This window comes from Trachemys scripta, chromosome 19 (genome assembly GCF_013100865.1).
Source record: "Trachemys scripta elegans isolate TJP31775 chromosome 19, CAS_Tse_1.0, whole genome shotgun sequence".
NCBI lineage: Eukaryota > Metazoa > Chordata > Testudines > Emydidae > Trachemys > Trachemys scripta.
Window position 1 is genome coordinate 6,023,241 of NC_048316.1, and position 19,149 is coordinate 6,042,389.

At 41.3% G+C, this 19,149-nt stretch overlaps 1 long non-coding RNA gene across 1 annotated transcript in view; it reads left to right on the forward strand.

Annotated features, from left to right (window-relative positions):
* LOC117868053 overlaps window positions 1–19,149 on the forward strand; it is a 23,177-nt gene continuing 4,028 nt past the window's right edge. Inside the window, exons 1-2 of the long non-coding RNA XR_004643561.1 lie at window positions 1–190; window positions 1,774–1,842. This is a non-coding gene — a long non-coding RNA (uncharacterized LOC117868053). The remainder of the gene's footprint in view (window positions 191–1,773; window positions 1,843–19,149) is intronic.

Sequence of the window (19,149 nt, forward strand, 5' to 3'; positions counted from 1 at the left end):
CTTAGAACAGTAGAGGTCTCCACATCCCTCAGTAGAAGTAAAAGGCATCTGTTGCAAGTCAATTAATAAACTCATTTACAAAGAGAAATCTCAAAACGGGATCAGAATCTAGGTTCCCAAGTGAGCGATTTTCCAGTTTCAGCTAAAAGAACATCTCTACGATCTCAGGAGGTTTGCAACCTTTTCAAGGGTAAGATACACGATGATAGGATCAAATCTATCTGAGCATAACTGACAAACCAATAGATTTGATACTGATAGTATGTTCCAACAATTGTTTTTGTTTCAGCTAGGTATTTCACTAAGAAAAACAGACACAATCCAAAGATTATCTAAATAAACCCATACAAGAGGAAAAAGGCAATCAAAACAAACAAAATGAAGATACAAAGGAAATAACTAAACAAACAATATTATGAATAACTCCAAAGGGCCAACCCTGATAAAAAACTCAAACAAGTAAATAAAATACTTTTGCCTAAACAGCTTCAAAAACAAGCTGCAGGGAGTCCCTGTCCTGCAGAGCCTCCAAAGTGTGTCAAAAGAGAGATGGATGGCTGACCTGCCCATTGGCTCAACTCAGAGATTTTTCGTTATAGATTCTGCATGATTCTTTTGATCTCTCTTTCTGTTTCTAGGCAGTGAAGCAACGTGGTTAATACCTAGAGCATGAGATTAGGTATCAGGACTATTGGGTTCTGTTCCTTACTCTTCCACTTGAGCCGTCATAATTTGCATTTTGAAGATGAGAAGTATTGTATACGTGTTAAGCACTAGTATATGTGACCTGTGTGACTGCTGCTTGTCATGCTGATCATAATGATCTTATTGTTATGTGGTGCTCCCCCTCCAGTCACTTTAATCCACCCGTCGATTCTCATCCTATATGTAAATTATGCACTTTTTTTTGGAGAATAGAAAGTCTGTTTGATATATTTGTATAGCACCTAGCACAATGGGGCCCTAATCCCTTACTGGAGTTTCTAGGTGCTACAGCAGTACAAATAAAATAGTAATAATATCACTGAAATGGAAATATGGGGGTTTTCCTACTATTTTTGAAGTCTAGCCATTAGAGCAGGAAACTACGAGTCAAGACTCCAAAGTTTTGTTTCTGACGTTGCCACTTATTCACTTTGCAACCGTTGCAAGCCTCAAAGAGCTTGAGTTAGCAACCATTATTCCTGCTGAGTAGTACTTACTTGCACAAGTAGTCCCACTTAAGTAAGAGTCATGGTTTCAAAACTGGCCCTTAAATCTCTGTGTCTCAGTTTCCCTATCTGTAAAATTGAGATAATGATACTTACTTCACATGGCATGGAAATAAATAATTAAACCTGTAAAGCAACAGAAGCTCCTTATACAAAAGATGCTGTGAACTGTAGGGCTGAGCTTTTGTTCTTTTTTCAGCACAGTTTAGACCTAAAAAAATTCTATGTACATTTACAGCACTTATAACATGTTCATAAAATGAACATATTCCATTATGACAGGTTTCAGACTGGTAGCCGTGTTAGTCTGTATCAGCAAAAAGAGCGAGGAGTACTTGTGGCACCTTAGAGACTAACAAATTTACTTGGGCATAAGCTTTCGTGGGCTAAAACCCACTTCATCAGTGCCACAAGTACTCCATATTCCATTATGATGTTTTTCACTGGTCATTCAATACCCCTTAATCATTTTAACAAAAATGTCCTAAGTTTTAATGTCTCTTAATATCACGGTATTTTTTTTAAACTGTATTCATTTTTAATTTGATGCTCTCCATTTCAGGGGAGAAAGGTCAGCAGATGGCACTTTTTGGAGATGATGTCAGTTTTCCTCTATGGAGTATCTAACAAGGTTGTAACAGCATTACAAGTATAACATATTGTAAGATCATTGTCTCTGGCATATTGTTTTTGAAACACAACCAACTTCTGTTGGCGTAGAGCCGGAAATCCTGAATATGTTCCTGAGCCCAATTTTTTCTTCAGATGGCTGAATATTGCATTTTTATCTGCCATTAATTTACCCTCAACCTAATAAACTGGCAGTTATTAAACCAGTGCTCACAAGAGCTAAAGTAAAGGACCTGAGAATGTTCCTATTATAAACCCCATTTTTGAGAGGGTTTTAACTCAGCCATTTTAATTTGTGCCAGATTGAAAGGAAGTATTCCAGCTGAGGCATTATTTAAAAAAAAAATTGGGGAGAAAAATACCTCTGTGCTATCTTTTTTTCATACTTGAGAGCAGACTGTTCAGTTTGTCTTAGGGAAAAAATGACTCTCTGAAAATATTTGATTTGTTTGAAATATGGCTATTATCAGATCCAGTACAAATAGAGGAGAGCAAGTTCGGTTCTATTCTGCCTCATGCATCAGCAGCAACACTGGGGACTTTCAATTCTGCATTCCCTTCCTTTGGGAGTGAACTGATTGAATACACATGCAGTAACATCAGCACCAAAACCAGCAGTCTCTACCACTTGAACTAAAGGAGCTCTCCTTTCGTATAAGATGGTAGCAGACTTTTTTCGGGACTGGGCTAGCCACTAAGGCAAAGTTTGGAGACTAAACACCTTTGTGGCTATGAGTGTGAACTCCCTATAGAAGTAGGGTGAGGACCATCCACACCCACTCATTGGAAAGGAACTGTCCTAGAAAACTTAGAATAACAAACACCCAAGGAGTTCAGAAATTCTTCAGATTATTCTAATCAGGGACCTGACCCAGCTTCCACTGAAGTTCATTGTAAAGACTCACTGAGCTGGATTGGGCCCGTTACCTAAAAGGATGACATGCATTTTGACTGAGAAGTCTCTGCAAACAGGGGAGTCAAGTTATGAGCCAAATTATATATACTCCAACCAATCCCATTGACTTCAGTGGATTTGCTTTGGCTTTACACAGGTTTCACCAGAATCTGGCCCTCAATTACACACATTTTATAGCCAGATGTGCATTCAAACTCAGGGTCCAATCCTGCCCCATACACATAATGACAGGAGAGCTTTGAATAGGTAGAGAATGCAGAATTGGGCATTTATTTGCCATATGGTACCTAATAAAATATCATGTTAAATAATCATTTTTTGGTTGTATGCTACCAATATCCAGAGTACTGGTTTCAGAGTGTAGTAGTTTCTGAGTTATTTCATGGTGCTCATAGAAGTTAAAAAGCACAACTTTCTATAGGAATGTATATTTACATAGTTCCAGTAGGTGGCAAGATGGTCCCAGGCAACTGCTTTGGGGAAAAGTACAGCTGAATACCTGATGTTCAGATATCATGGCTTCCTTCATTTTAATGTTGTTCACAGGGTACTGAGCACTGTTCTTTTTAATAAATGTATTGGGGGGAAGAAAATGAGCTTCGTTGGGGTAAATAGTGGCATTAACCCATAGTCTTGTTCTGGGAAACAGGGAGCTGTGCAAGCATATATGATCATATCTTACGCTGGTGCAGGGCTGTTCCACCCACATTTCCGCAGAAGGCACTGGGTGTCAGATGCACAGCATCTTAGAATTCCTGGGCAGGCAGTTAGGTGCAGCTGCTGTGCTACCTCTTTAAGAGGATGCAGAGTGCTTCCCTCTTCCCCCTGGTCCCAGCTCCTCCTTGCCCTTCCTTACCCCATCTCTTTAGCTAGAAAAGAAGAGGCTGCAATTACACAGAAAGAGAGAAGCTGCATTATTTTCCCTTTTCCGTGAGCACCTGGGATGGGATCAGTCCCATTTGATCTAAAGTGAACTGAAGATTCCCACAGGGATGTAGTGTTCTTCCTGCCCTGAGTCCATAGGTGCTGGAAGTAGGGGCGTTGGGGTATGCTGCCACACCCCCTGGCTTGAAGTGGTTTTCATTAGATACAGGGTTTACAGTTTGGTTCAATGGCTCTCAGCACCTCCATTATAAAAATAGTTCTGGTACCCCTGCTTGAGTCAGGAAGGTACGTTAGCACATCTAACTGCAAGCATGTGAGCAATCCCCTTGACTTTAATAGGACTATTTACACGCATGAAGGTAAGCACATGTTTAAGCATGTGATTCAATCAGGGCCATAAGTTTATCCCTGAATGCTCATTAATATTCCAACTCCCCAAGCCACTCAGAAATGGTTCATATCTGTCACCACAGGAGGCACAGCTCTCTTTCATAAAAATCTCTATTAAAATATTGTAAAACTCGTTTGCTTTTGAGAAGTACTTAAGGGAAATCCAGAAGAAGAAACTAAAAATAGTTTATTTTAGACTCTGTACAGAGCAGATGGAATCTGCTGTTCTCAGTGGAAGGCATAATACTCTGAGAACACCCCCCTCTAGGATGAACCATTCAGAGGATCCAGTTGACTACTGGCTAAAATGTGAATTTTACACGACTACTGGGACAAAATAGGAAGGATCCTGTGTTTAAAAAATAATCTACATTAGTGAATAAAGAAAAAGGCCACTTGACATCTTACCTGTAATATTTGCTGCAAGTATCTTTGCACACTTAGCTAAGAAATTAGGGAGCGAACAATGAACAGATTAATATATTTTAAGGCCAAAAGGAACCATTATGATATCTGCTCTGACATCCTGCATAACAGAGGGGACAGGAATAGATAAACCCAGGTGCCTCCTTAACTTATCCCAGGAAGTTATTTTGATGCGGGCTTAGGAATCTGTACATAATGTTTATTCTTGGGACAGAACAATTGCTTCTGAAATTACTGAGTGAGTATTTAATTATTTCCTCTTTTTTATTGCATTATAGCACATTATTCCTTTTTTAGACATACACTGTTGTCTCGTTGTGACCTAGCAATAGCTATATTTGCTAACTATCACAACAAAAGCCAGGTAAATACAGAGCTGACAGTACTTCAACTTTTCCAAATGAGTCCAGCCCACCTCTGCAGATAACCCCCGATAAATTTCCTCTTCATATTTTTGTGCACAAAAGATCTATGAAGTGCAAGCAGCTCATGCATTTACCCATTGCTGTTGTGCCAGCTAGACTTTCTTTTAAAAAAAAAAAAAAAATATGGAGAGAGAGAGAGAAGATGATCCTAATACTTATTCCTTGACAGCACGTACTACAGCTTCAGTAGACTGATTGATGTTTTAAAGATAAGAACAGTCCCAAAAAAAAGGTTTGGGTGAATCCATGATACACAGTACAGCGGGACTGAAAGAGATTTGAAGCCAACAGGAATTTTGCCTATGTAAGGACTGATTTGACCAATTTAAAATCATTATTTTATAAGTACTTTTCACATGGTGAAAACAACAAACCAAGTTTTTTCTTTGAATATATGAAAACATATGGTGCCTTATGGTAGTGAATCATACCATCAGTGAAAACAAGCTGTGAAGGAAGTGGGGCTGCTCTGTGATAATTTATAAATACTGCATGTGACTTGTTTACTGGGATATTTACCGTCTGACTATATTGATTTAGTTTAATCAGAAATGGGGTGTAAAAACAAGCAGGAGGTGAAACAATGGCTCAAGAGAACAGCAAATACTTGAGGATTGTTACAGGACAATGGAAGAGCCATTGGCTCTGAGGTCACTAGCTTGCTATTCCACTGAGCACATTGGACTGGTTTTTGGCTAGCAGGGCCTGAAGCCACAGGATCTGAGGAGATAAAGGAACTAACTGGATTAAAAAGTGATTCTTTCCCTACCTCAGGAGAACAGACTGAACTTGGGGCTTGTCTACACTGGCAATGTGGCTTGTGTAGTCGCAGCACAGCGCTGAAGAGCTCTCCCAGCGCTCTAAAAAAAAAAAAAAAAAAAAAAAAAAAAAAAAAAAAAAACACACCTCCACGAGGGGCACAGCTCCCAGCGCTGAAACTTGCAGCGCTCGGGGGGTTGATTTTTCACCCCCGAGCGAGAAAGTTGCAGCGCTGTAAAGCGCCAGTGTAGACAAGCCCTATGGCAACCAGTTACTCAATACAATTAAAAGAGTGGATGTTTTTAAAACAGGTTGGACAAACATCTGTCAGGGATGGTCTAGGTTTACTTGGCCCTGCCACAGCACAGGGGGCTGGATCTGATGACTTTTCAGCATCCCTTTCCAGCCCTATGATTCTATGACACACACACACAGGCACCCATTGCAGCATTTGAAGAAGTGAGGCCTGCCTCAGCTACCCTCAGGGGTTGCTAAGCCTTTGCGTAAGACAGACATGCATAAAGACTGTTTTAAAATAGTTTCTCTCTAAATACTTTGTTTCTACTGTTAAATCTTAACAGTAAAGAAGGTTGTCTGCTCACTGTATTCAATACGGTCACAGATGCCTGAAGGGAAGAGAGATCAGTAACTAGTTAAAAGATAGAATACAAAGGGTAGGAGTAAATGGTCAGCTTTCACAGTGGAGAGAGGTAAATAGTGGGGTCCCCAAGGATCTGTACTGTGACCAGTACTATTCAACATATTCATAAGTGATCTGGAAAAAGGGTAATCAGTGAAGTGGCAAAGTTGGCAGACAAAAAAAATACTCAAGATAGGTAAGCCCAAAGCTGACTGCAAAGAGTTACAAAGGAATCTCACAAAACTAGATGACTGTTCAAGATAATGGCAGATTAAATTCCATGTTAATCAGTGCAAAGTAATGCATATAGGAAACATAATCCCAGGTATACATACAAAATTATGGGGTCTAAATTAGCTGTTCCGACTGAAGAAAGATCTTGGAGTCATGGATAGTTCTCTGAAAACAGCTTTTTTGATTGCCGGTGCACATTGAGCAGATAACAGAATGCAGGAACCATTTGGAAAAGGTTAGGTAATAAAACAGAAAATATCATAATGTCATTATATAAACCCATGGTACCCTCACACATTGAATACTGCATGGAGTTCTGGCTGGCCCATCTCAAAAAAAGATATATTAGAATTGGACAAAATACAGACAATGGCAATAAAAATTATTAGGGGTATGGAACAGCTTCCATATGAGGAGAGATTAAAAAAAACTGGGACTGTTCAGATTAGAAAAGAGATGAACAAGAGGGAATATGATAGAGGTCTATAAAATCATGAATGATGTGAAGAGAGTGAATAGGGAAGTGTTATTTACCCCTTCACATAACACAAGAACTAGGTATCTCCCAATGAAATTAATAGGCAGCAGATTTTAAACAAACGTAAGGAAGTACTTCTTCACACAATGCACAGTCAACCTGTGGACCTGCTGCCAGGGGATGTTGTGAAGACCAAAAGTATAACTGGGTTCAAAAAAAGAATGAGAAGTTCATGGAGGTTAGGTCCATCAATGGCTATTAGTCAAGATTGTCAGGGACACAACCCCTTGCTCCCGGTGTCCATAAACCTTTGACTGCCAGAAGCTGGGACTGGACGACAGGGGATGGATCACTTGGTAATTGCCCTCTTCTGGCCACTGTGGAAAGACAGCATAGATGGACCATTGGTCTGACCCCCTATGGCTGTTCTTATGTCCTTAAGAAGTGCAGGTACTGGGACTTAGTCAGACCTTAGTCAGGAGCACCCAAGGGGGAAAAAAACATGGTGGGTGCCAAGCACCCACTGGCAGCCCTCTTATCAGCATGTCCCTCTTCCCCCAGTGCCTCCTGCCTATCAGTGGGCCCTGCCGATCATCACTTCCCCCTCCCTTCCCGCGCCTCCCACGCACTGCAATCAGCTGTTTGGCAGCATGCGGGGGCGGGGGGGAGGAGCGGAACAGGATGGGAAGAGGCAGGGCAGAAAGAGGCAGGGTGGGGGTGTGGCTTTGAGGGAAGGGGTGGAGTGTGGGTGGGGTCTTGGGCAGAGCTGGGGGTCAACCCCCACCCCGACACAATGGAAAGTTGGCACCTGTGGGGTAAGTACTGTTGATACACAGGATACTGGGACCCGGGCCTGATCTAAGAGTGGGAGAATTGTGGAATTTCACCCCAGGATAGTGAAAGTATGAGGCCTGACAGCTGAGGGGAACACTCAGAGACCAGAAAGGGAACAAAGGTGCACTTAGCTAGCATAGTAACCGTGACCCAAGCCTTTTATCTCTACACCTAAGGAACTCCATCCCCTTCTCCTCTCTCCCCACCACTAACTTTTTCCCCTCCCTCATCCCCAGCTTTGACTGTGATATTTTTTATTCCCCACAAAGCTCTTGCTACTTGTTTATAAAGAGGCTTTTCCTTTGAAAGAAAAACCATCACTTTATGAACAGAGACCCCTATTGCCCAGCATTAAATAGAAGGGGATGAATCAGCTGATAGGAGATGTGTCCATTCTTGTAATTTTGAAGTAAAAATTTTGTTGCTATATTCAAGGTTTTCATCTCCCCTTTGCAATGTGTATGAGAAGAAGAAAAATAAACATGAAAATTATGAACTGGCATTTTATATAATTTTTAATAATTAAACTATGCAGTTTGATGTATTCATTAGCAAGCAACTCAGCTAGGATATTCAGATTCATTTGCTTATTCACTTAAATCAGCTAGTAATTTTATAAAAACAGTGAGGAGTCTGGTGGCACCTTAAAGACTAACAGATTTATTAGGGAACAGACTCCTCATTGTTTTTGTGGATACAGACTAACACGGCTACCCCTCTGATACCTAGTAATTTTAGTAGCTTAAGAGTCAGTTTAACATTCATTTATTTCTGGCTTTTGCCATATAAGAGACTGTTACATAGAAAGTGGAAAGTTCAGAAAAAGGAAAACTAAAGAATGCGTGCAAGTGGTTAGCACTGGGAACTGAGTGGCAGGACTCCTGGGTCCTAGTCCCAGTTGAGTGAAGACTTGCCATATGACCTTAGCAAGTCACATAGGGCCAGATTTCTAAAGGTATTTAGGTGCCTACCTCCTCTCAATGTCAATGGGAGTTAGGTGTCTAAATGCCTTTAAAAATCTGGCCCTGAGAGCCTCATTCTCCTCTACATCACCTGACAGAGTGGTAAGTAACCCACTACAGTCAGAGTTGCACTGCTATGAGAACGGAGTTAGGCATTTAGCCCCAGATCCTCACAGGTATTTAGATGCCTAACTCCCATTGATTTGAGATACATTTGAGGATGTATCTGGGCCTGATTCAGCTCCATTCAAGTCAATGAGAGATTTCCATTGGCTCCAGTGGTGACAGAGCAAGCCCTCTGTGCCTTGGTTCACTAACCTGTACCAGGGATCAGCTAACTTACTGGTTTGTGAAGTGTTTTGAGAAAGTCAGAAGACAGGCGTCATAGAAATGTAGAGCATCATTCCTTTGTGATCATGGTAGTGGTGAAGACAGGAGAATCAGGAAGGTGGTTTCTAAATACACCTCTACCTCAATATAACGCGACCCGACATAACACGAATTCGGATACAACGTGGTAAAGCAGTGCTGGGGAGGGGGGCAGGAGAGGGGCTGCGCACTCTGGTGGATCAAAGCAAGTTCGATATAACGCGGTAAGATTTTTTGGCTCCCGAGGACAGCATTATATCGAGGTAGAGGTGTAAATGTATACCACCAGGAAACTCGTCTCTTCTAATCCTCCCATCTCTTATGCACTTCTCCTTTGGTGCCGCTAATGTGTCTCTTTAACCTGCACTGGGCCACTAATGGGTGTCTAATGGGGCTGATAAGATTTCCTTGTGGGTGAAAAAAAAGACTACTACTTGATTTAAGGCATCCTTCTGAATCTTAACTCATAAGGTAAAAACAGATGCTTAGGAAAAGCAGGGCTGCCTGGGGGGTTGGGGGGACAAATGGGGCAATTTGCCCCAGGCCCCACAGGGGCCCCCACCAGAATATAGCATTCTGTGGTATTGCAACTTTTTGTTTTTTTAAATGGAAGGGGCCCCCAAAATTGCTTTGCTCAGGCCCCCTGAATCCTCTGGGTGTCCCTGAGGAAAAGATACTTGTAGTAACCATAGTCATTACATGATAGTCTCCATCTACGTAACAGGAGCAGGAGGTACACATCCTGCTGTACTCATGTCAAGTGATTTAGGATCTTCAGATGCATTAGGACTAGTCATTTCCCCAAGGGTTTAAAGTTGGGATTAGAACAAAGTGGGTTCAGAGTGATACCTGAATAAGGGACAAATGGAGCAAGTTGGCCACTTAATCTACTACAAAGTTCTACCTCCTGGTCTTCAAATGTCTGAAATGAAGTGTCAGCTAAGAATTAAAACTGATCCACCGTATCATCCTTCTTTAGCAAGAAGACCCCCCATCACTAGAACAAGCATCAGGAGCCGCATTTTGATCTGCACTCCTTACTAACAGCCAAATCCATCCCACTCACTGTACTAAAGCAAATAGTTCCATTACCAGAAAGCATTCAGGGACTACCTGGCTGAAGTAAGATGAATGGAATATGGGGCTCAACCCTGCAAACATTTCCTCATGCGAGTATCCCCACTGCATTGGGAATCTTTGAATAAAGTTTTGTCACAAGAAAGGGTTCTCCCTGAATCTGTATATGCCTGGGTTCATTGTCTGAGCCTTCCACCCATGACGTGTTAGCAAGGGGACAAATCCTGCTCCCACTGAAGTCAATAGCAAATTTTCCATTGACTTAACTGGGAACAGAATTGGGCCCAATGCCAATAAGCTAAGATAGATATTGCAAAGGGTTGGTATTTGACTATTGTAACATAAAATAGAGCCAAGCATACATCATCTATGAGTTAGCAAGATGATATATAAAACCACAAATCACCATGGTAATTCTTTGCAAATCAGTTTTCTGGATTGAATACTAATGTTATTTAACCCACATTAAAATAGACCAAATAATGTTTAACAGTTACATTAAGATGACACTTTTTTTTGTTACTGTCAAAAAACAGGTTAATGTATCAGTAAGTTCCCAGAGCTATGAATACCAATGATATCTTTGGGGACCAAGCTTCATTTCACAGATTACTAATGAGGAAAGTTAACCTGTTTACATATTAGAGAAACCTATTCTGGTTAATAACGATTTAGGAGGAGATTTTCAAAGGCACAAATGGGCACATTAGCCACATTCAAATCCATGCAGGTGGGCTCTTGTGCCCAGCATGATCCCCACTGAAATCAATTGGGCTCCACATGGCACAGGGTCTGATTGCAGGATTGAGGTCTAGTCTGTTTCAGAAACCATCCTGTACATACTCTGCATGAACATCACAGATGTCTTGTTGCAGTGCAGGACAGAGCAAAGTAACTCATTTCAATTAACAGTCTTCCGTATGTGTTTCACCAAAACAGTGTGTAGGGGGAATCTTTGTTAGTTGCAAAGTGAAAAGAATTTACCTGTTTCTATGTATACCTTTTGTTTCACACCATATGTTGTGAAGTGTTATTTATTCAGCTTAGTTCACCTGGTTTTAGAGTGCATCTGCAATGTACGTATGCAGAGTACAAACAATTCACTTTCTTAGAAGGCATAGAATGAGAAATTAAGCACCGCAATAAGCTTCCAAGGGAGAATCCCTGTCATTGGAGACTTTTAAGACTAGGTTAGACGAACTCCTGTCCAGGATGTCTAGGTATACTTAGTCCTGCCTCAGCACATGTGGTTTGACTAGATGTTTGGACTTGAGAAAAGAAGACTAAGGGGGGACCTGACAGTCTTAAAATATACATTAAGAACTGTTATAATGAGGATTGTGATCACTTGTTCTCCATGTTGTCCACTCAAGGTAGGATAAGAAATAACTGGCTTAATCTGCAGCAAAGGAAATTTGTTACATATTATGAAAAAGCTTTCTAACTATAACATAAATAACTATGGCAGTAGCTCAACAGCAGAAGTCTTGCCAATATTGGCAAGAAATACCCCTGTAGAACTATTTTTGAAGACCTCAGCTTAGGAACAGAGAGAGGAAGAAAACAAAGCAGAGCCAGCAATATTTTTAAATTGGTTGGGAGACTCAACATTTAGAAAGAGCTTACACAAGAAAAATGCCCTTCAACTCGCATCTCTGTGAAGTGAGTCCTACACTCTTGTTTTTCACACCACCACATGCTATGCTCATCATACCATGTTGTTTTCATTACATTCAAAACGGGCCACCTTTTATATGGGGATCTCAAAGCACCTTATAAACTTTGATTGAATCTAACAACCTCCCATTATCCCCCATTTTATAGATGAGAAAACACAGGCACACAAAAAGTTAACTCACTTAAAGTCACTCTGACACATCCAGTGGCTGAAAGGAAACCTCACAGGAGACCCAGGATAAGCAAAGAAAGCATTTCTGTGCTTTCAGGTTCATTTTTACAGCATCTGTGTACACTAAGAACAACACAACCCCTACCCCATATCCATCGTAATCTCTGATCCCATTCCTTCCATAGGGCTTTCATCATAGACACCAAATAATGTAAGCAAGGGAGTACCTCTCTTTCTTTAGCAATCCCTGACCAACAATCCTGCCTCTGAACAGATGGATTAGCCCAGTCCCTTTAAAAAGGCTCTGATTCTAACTAGGTTCAGCTGTGCTCCACTCAGGGAAGCCGTCTCAGCTGGGACTGGAATCTCCTGTGGGTTTTAACTCCCAGACCTTTCACACCAGTGTCTAGCTTGGCTGAGCATCCTTCTTCTTGAGGTGAAATGCAGCCTAGCCCAGTGAGGTTGCAATCTCAGTTAAGGTTTCTAGGAGCTCCTGTAAAACAAATACTACCAATACATAAATCTGTGGTTTAGGACCTGATCCTGCAAGCGCTGCATGTGCTGAGATCTCACTGAAGTCAAGGTGGATCCTGTGGACTTGCAGGCCTGTGTTTGTAAATTTCAGACATTGAAAAATTACTTTTCAGTAGCTTGATTTTTTTTTAAATCAAGTCATTTAAAAAAAGTTAAATGCATCCCATCTACAATAAGATACATAAGGACTTCAAGCATGGAAATATAATTGTAGAGTTAACTAACTTTCCATGTGCTGGCTTTGAAATCTTGCATCTTAACATAGGGAAGGAGCATATGGTGATATTTTATTTTCTATTTATAAAAGCTCCCATGGCACCTAAATTTCATGAGGGGTAAAGGAATAAAGGCTTCTCATCATAACTAACAGGTGATTTGTTTTGCATTGGTTAGTGCTTAATGGTCACTGCAAAATTATAAAAACTGTCAAAGCAATCAGAATTTTAAAAAATGTACAGTCGTTTTTCACATTATAGCCCTTTGGTTTGTTTATGTCTCATGCCTCTTAAAGAGAAATTGACAATACAAAACTTTTTGTCCTTAACAGGCTGATTCTGGGAGCAGGCAAATACCATACTGAGCACTGGCAGGGTTATTATACAATTGCTGGCGATGCAGTTTTGAAACGTACAAACTGCTTATTATAAATCTGAAATGATCTTTGTACTCCTAGCCCTTTTCTCCTAAGTATCTCAAAGTGCTTTACAAACATTAAATAATTTAACATCAAAATATTTTTAATGAGGTACATAAGCCTGTCTCTTTGACAGATAGGGGCTCTAACGCTTAGCCTTTGTCTACATGAGAAAGTTGTACCAATTGTTTGGACACTTTTATTTCAGTTTCAGAATGACTTATACTGAATTAGCATAAGACTGTAAGGAATTGACTTCAGCAATATTGATACATGGCATTCTTAAGCTAAAATAAGAGTGCCCACGAAAGCAGATTGTGACCCTGATTTTGTTAAATCAGTCCGACTGTCTTGTTTAGATGAGGCCTTACAGATGTTAAAAAGTTTTCACTAGTTTTGAGAGACTCGCTCCTTACATGTCCAGCTTGAAGACAACATAGGGCGGGATGTTTCTGAGATGCTGAGTATCCACAACTCTCTTTGCCTTCAATGGGAACAGTGGTTGCTTGGCCCTTCTGCAAATCAAGGCCTAGCTGTCTCAAGTTGGGCACCCACAACCTGAGGCATACCAAAATAGTGGATGGACAATGTGCTTAAATGCTTTGCCCAGACCAGTCTAGGTAAGGAACTAATATGGCCCCCATCACTGTAGTATCTGAGCCTCACGCTCTTTAATGTATTTATCCTCACAGCACCTCTGTGAGGCAGGGCAGTGCCATTATCTCCATTTTATAGATGGGAAACTGAGGCACAGAGCAACTAAGTGACTTGCCCTTGGTCACACAAGGTTTTGTGTGGCAGAGCAGAAACTGGACTTGGGTGTTCAACAGCCCAGGCTAGCCCTCTAACCATTGGGACATCTTTCCTGTCAGATCACACAACAAGGCAGCATCAGAATTGGGATCAGGTCCAAGAGTTCCCAGTGCCAGCCCACTAGACCACCCTCCATCCTCTACTGTTCTGCTGCTCAGTGTGCCAGGTTGACATGCATGTGTTGTTCATTTACTAGTCCAGGATGTGACTGAATCTTTGTGATAAATCAGTGTGATTTTGCTTCTCAAGCAGAGATGGGCCTGAGCTACATAGTCCAGACCCTGATTTCAACCATCTCAGATTTCTGGGTATTTGGATCTGGGAGTTTTGGTTTGGTCCCATCATAAAAATAGGAACCAGATGTGGACTTAAGATACAGGTTCAAGTTCAGATTTTGGGCCCTCCTCCCAAGTGGAATCCAAGAGTGAAGTTCAGGGATTTGGTCTGAGGCCATCTTTATTCTCACTATATACTGAGCTAACTATGATGACAGCTGATAAGCACTTACAGTGTGAGGTTTTGTGATTAAAGCTTGAGTCTCCTCTCAGGGATAACTCCTCTGCAGTTAATGGAGTGACAGTGGCCTAAAACTAGAGTAAAGGAGAGAATCAGGCCTATAATACGCCATGTTGCAATCAGGCTTAGACTATCAAACTCATTTCACTTAAAACTTCAGTTGTAAAGAGAGAAAAGGACAGTGCTTTGCAACTCAGCCACCCAACCCCTCTATTTGAGCATATTCATGAAGTCTTCAGTAGAAAGCTCTGTAATTTCTATGTTGGCATTGCACTACCTTTCCTTGACTAACATCAAACAGGCCTTCAATCACTGCTAATGTGTCAAATGTCTGTAACATAAGGGAGAAAATGATCTTGGGCTTTGGATTTTTAAATGGAAATACTCTTGGTAGCTTTCAGTGTTTTTCTGTGTTATTTATTCTAGCACCAGTTATTGCCCAAACAAATAATCAGAGAGATGGTCTTTTCCTCCTGATGTTAAGAGTTTTAGTTTAGTCTAATGACACTGAACACTGAAAGACTGAAAAGTCTTAGTTGTGCTGTGTGTGGAAGGCTCATTGAGCTAAAATTGGTTTTCACTCTATTATCTATTGGAGCAGCAAAGACTGTCGTGGGAGCTTTTATTTAAACTTGGATGAATGCTTCCTTTTCTGCACACAATCAAGGCAAACCCAGCCTCACCTTTTAACAAATTGTACAGTTTCTGGTGCTGCAAACATTGCTTGTCAAATACATTGTGCAATTCTCCTCCCACTCCCCCCAAGCCCTTCATCCCGTGACTTCCTAATTCTTTTCAGCTTCTTAAAAAAAGCAATAGCTGTTCTCCAACATGAATACAAATATCTACATATGTCCCCCTCTGAAAGCAAGCATGAATACAGAACGGTACTTTTCCTCGTTGTCAAGGCCAAATTAGGGTTTTATGGGGCCCTAGGCAATGCAGAGGCAAGAATTCAGGATGGGATGAAATCCCTGAGGTTACTCTGATTTTCTTTATTATCCCTTTTACCTTCCAGTTTCCTCCTTTTAAAAATAATTCTCTTTCAGTGGAATGTTTATTTTGTCTGGGCATAGAAGCTACATCTTCCTGTATAATTTATAAAACTTATTAATACTTCAAATTATAGAATAATCACACCTACACACCCTCTACTTCACAAAGGCATTCCAGTTAGAGTTGGCACAAAATTTTTTTTTCGGTTCACTGGCACTTTCAAAAAATAAAATCTGTTTTGGGTCAGCCTACAAATGAAAATGTTCTTGAAAAAAGTCAAAAAAATTGTTTTGGGTCAAACACAATGTTGTGTTTCAGTTTTGACCATTTTAAAATGTTGATTTAAAAAAAAATAAAGGAAACATTGAATAGAAAATTAATTTCAAACCAAATAATTGAAAATTTTCATTTAGAAAAATTATGAAACAAAACATTTGATTTTTTAGTTTAATTTTTTCCAAATGAACAATTCAGCAAAGCTGACACAAATTCACAGAATGTTTTGGTGTTACTAAATCTGCATTTGCCTCCAAAACATTTTTTGGCTGAAAAATGTAATCCAGCTCTACTTCCAATCTATACAATAGTTCCCTAAAGATCCGAACACCAAGGGTTTGGACAGTTTGTCCCATGGCAGAGAAGTGATTGCTCCCTGGTCTGTGACGTGGTTCTGTTTTGTCCTGGGTGTGTTGTACTGGCAATGAGCAAAGCTCAGGCAGTCTTTAGCTGATGTTGTGCTTTATTCAGTAAAATGGATGCTGATTGGAATATAAGCTCCTATGGGCAGGAGCTTTGGCTCTGAGCTGTTTGTGAAGCGCACATTCACAGAGCTACATACACCATAAAAATGCAATTTTAAAAGCCACTTAAAAATTTGCTCCTCCAGAAGATTCTCATTTGCACAAAACTAAGATCTACATAGGGGATCCATGCTTCCAAAGCCTGCTCCAAGAGAGGCTGCCTGGCAGCTGGCTTCCCTATTCCTTTCTCTGAGAATACAGTGAGGAAATCTTCACCATAGAACCACTCTCCAGAGATGTCTGATCCTTGAGCTGCTCACCTGTGTGCTTCCATAGCAGTAGTCGAAACCCCTGTTCTCCCTTCTGAGACCCTCCCACCCCAACATAGTATCTCCTATGGCACACCCTGACTGCCCCAGGTGCATTTCCCCCCAAGTGTGCTCCCTCATACCTGAGACAGGGGGGTGGCCTGATCTTTGCACTTTCCCAGCAGATCCAGCACCTTACAGGTTGTAAGACTGATGCCAGCTTGTTACATTGCTCGGCTGTGAATAAGCTACACAACTCAACAATGTACAATCAAACCATAGAGAAATTCACCGACTAAATCCAAATTCTGAAGAAATCAGCTGGACTCACATTTTGATTGTGAGTATCCTTTAGGCAGAAGAGGAACTACATTTGCCCAATAACTTATTAATTGTGAATTATTCACTTGGCTCTAGTCTAGACAGCTTGTGCGAGGAGCACAATAAGAAAGACTTTCTGTATGAGTTAGATCAGTCACCTCCTTTTTAGAAGCTGCTTCTCTCTAATTACTCTGAATAATCAGCAACAGCACACGAGAGGGGCTGGGCCAGTACTTTGCTCTCTATCCCTTAATAACCTTAATTTAAAAATCAAGGGTGACTCTTCACAGGATTCACTCTCCACTAGAGTTGGCTTCAAGTATTTCCTCCACTGGATTTAGTCTGTAATCTCACTCCTCCGTGTGGATGAGACAGTACCAGACAAGCCACATATTAAGCCAATAGAGTTAGAGATGCCAACAGAATACACTGGGCCTGATTCTGATCTCACAGCAATTTTACATTGGTGTAACTCCGCCAACTTTAATGAGTTACACCATGGAGAAGAGGTGAAGAGAATCAGGCACAACGACTTTCCTAAAGTGGGCTGTTATTGTGTCACCATCAAAAGCACTAGGCAGAACGTTTTAGACCTATCAGCGTCACAGCTTACCTTTCCCCAGGAGACTGGTTTCTGCCATCTGTGTCATGACATTGCTTTACCAGCACAACATCAGGATGTAAAACAAGGGACTGGATGCTCAACTGGGGCACACTCATGCTGAGATTGGGGGAAAGCAAGGGTGACCCTAAACCACCTTCACAACAGCCTTGATCCCAGGGATTTCCAAGGACCGAATCATCCCCAAGCACCGCCAGATTAGTGCAATGGTAGCTTTGGGGCTGTTGGAGCAGCGCAAAAAGGGATGTAGGAGGAGGCCAAGGAGTTGGCCCAAGATCAGGAGAGAAGTAGCTGTTTACTAAAGGAAAAGCATTTTAATACCACACTTCAGCTCTGGTTTCATTCCGCTCTGCTCTTCACAGTTACGTATCACAGTAATGCTGAGCCAGTCAGCGGCAAAGGTCACGCATGTGAGAGCAAAGTGGGGTGAAGTGGAGCCCCCTTAGCAACTGGAACTCAGACTACGGAGGAGCTGATAGTGACCACAGACTTCAGTGCCTTCAGACAGAACTCAGTGCAAGCCTAGTCTTCCCACAACAGCAACCACCTCCAAGAAAATGAAGAGAGAAGCCCCATCCCAACCGCACATGTTAAAAAACCCGCAAAATTTCATCTTCAACCTCACCCAGGAGGTTGCCGAGTCTCTTTGTTGAGCTCTTTCTTGCTTTAATTCAATGTCGGATGTCCTCAGACACTACAGTGATAAGCACCAGGTAGGAAGATAGATAGATAATTCCTACCTTTTCTGTAGTGCGTTTCACCCATAAATCTCAAAGCACTTTACAACGAAGGTCAGTATTGTTATCCCCATTTCTTACAGATGGGGAAACCGAGGCACAGGGATGTAAAGTGGCTTGCTCAAGGTCACCTAGCAGGTCAGTGGCAGAATTCAGAATAGAACTCAGGTGTCCAGTGCTCTATCCACCAGGCCAAATTTCCTGGATGGATAGTTAGATTTGTGGAACACCCGTGGTTTGATGTCAGTTTGCATCTTCCATCACATAGCTGGCAGAAAGTTTTCCCATTCTGAGACAAACTGGAGATTTAAGTGAACATAAGCTTGATTTATGAAGGGAATATATTTTCTATTATAGCTCAGTTCAGGATCATTTATTTTTCTTCCTTAGTGATATTGGATGATTTTTATTCTAAGTTATAAATCTGACTCGATTAAAAATAAAAAGTGGACACTCCATCTTTCAGCCCTGGTCATGTGGAATCAAACCACATGTCAGAGGGAAGTCAGTCAAGGGGAATGAGAGTTTTGCACTTCGATCAAACGCGTCCACCATTCTTACTGCAATTACAAGTATTAATAACTGTCAACTTCAAGCTCCTCATCTTCCAGGCCCAGCACAGCTCTGCCCTTGCCAAGTACATCTGTGCTCTTGTTTAATCTTGCACCCCACCCCCCACCCTATCCTCGCTCCCTGCTGCTTCTTTTGTCTCCCCCCCCTACACTGGCTTCACATTTTCTTTTGTGTCGCTCTTTGTGCTCGGAACTACCTCCCACTTTCCAGGCACCAAGAGTAGTCTCTCCCATCTCTAAACCCATTCCACTTGCAAAGCCTCCGACGCTG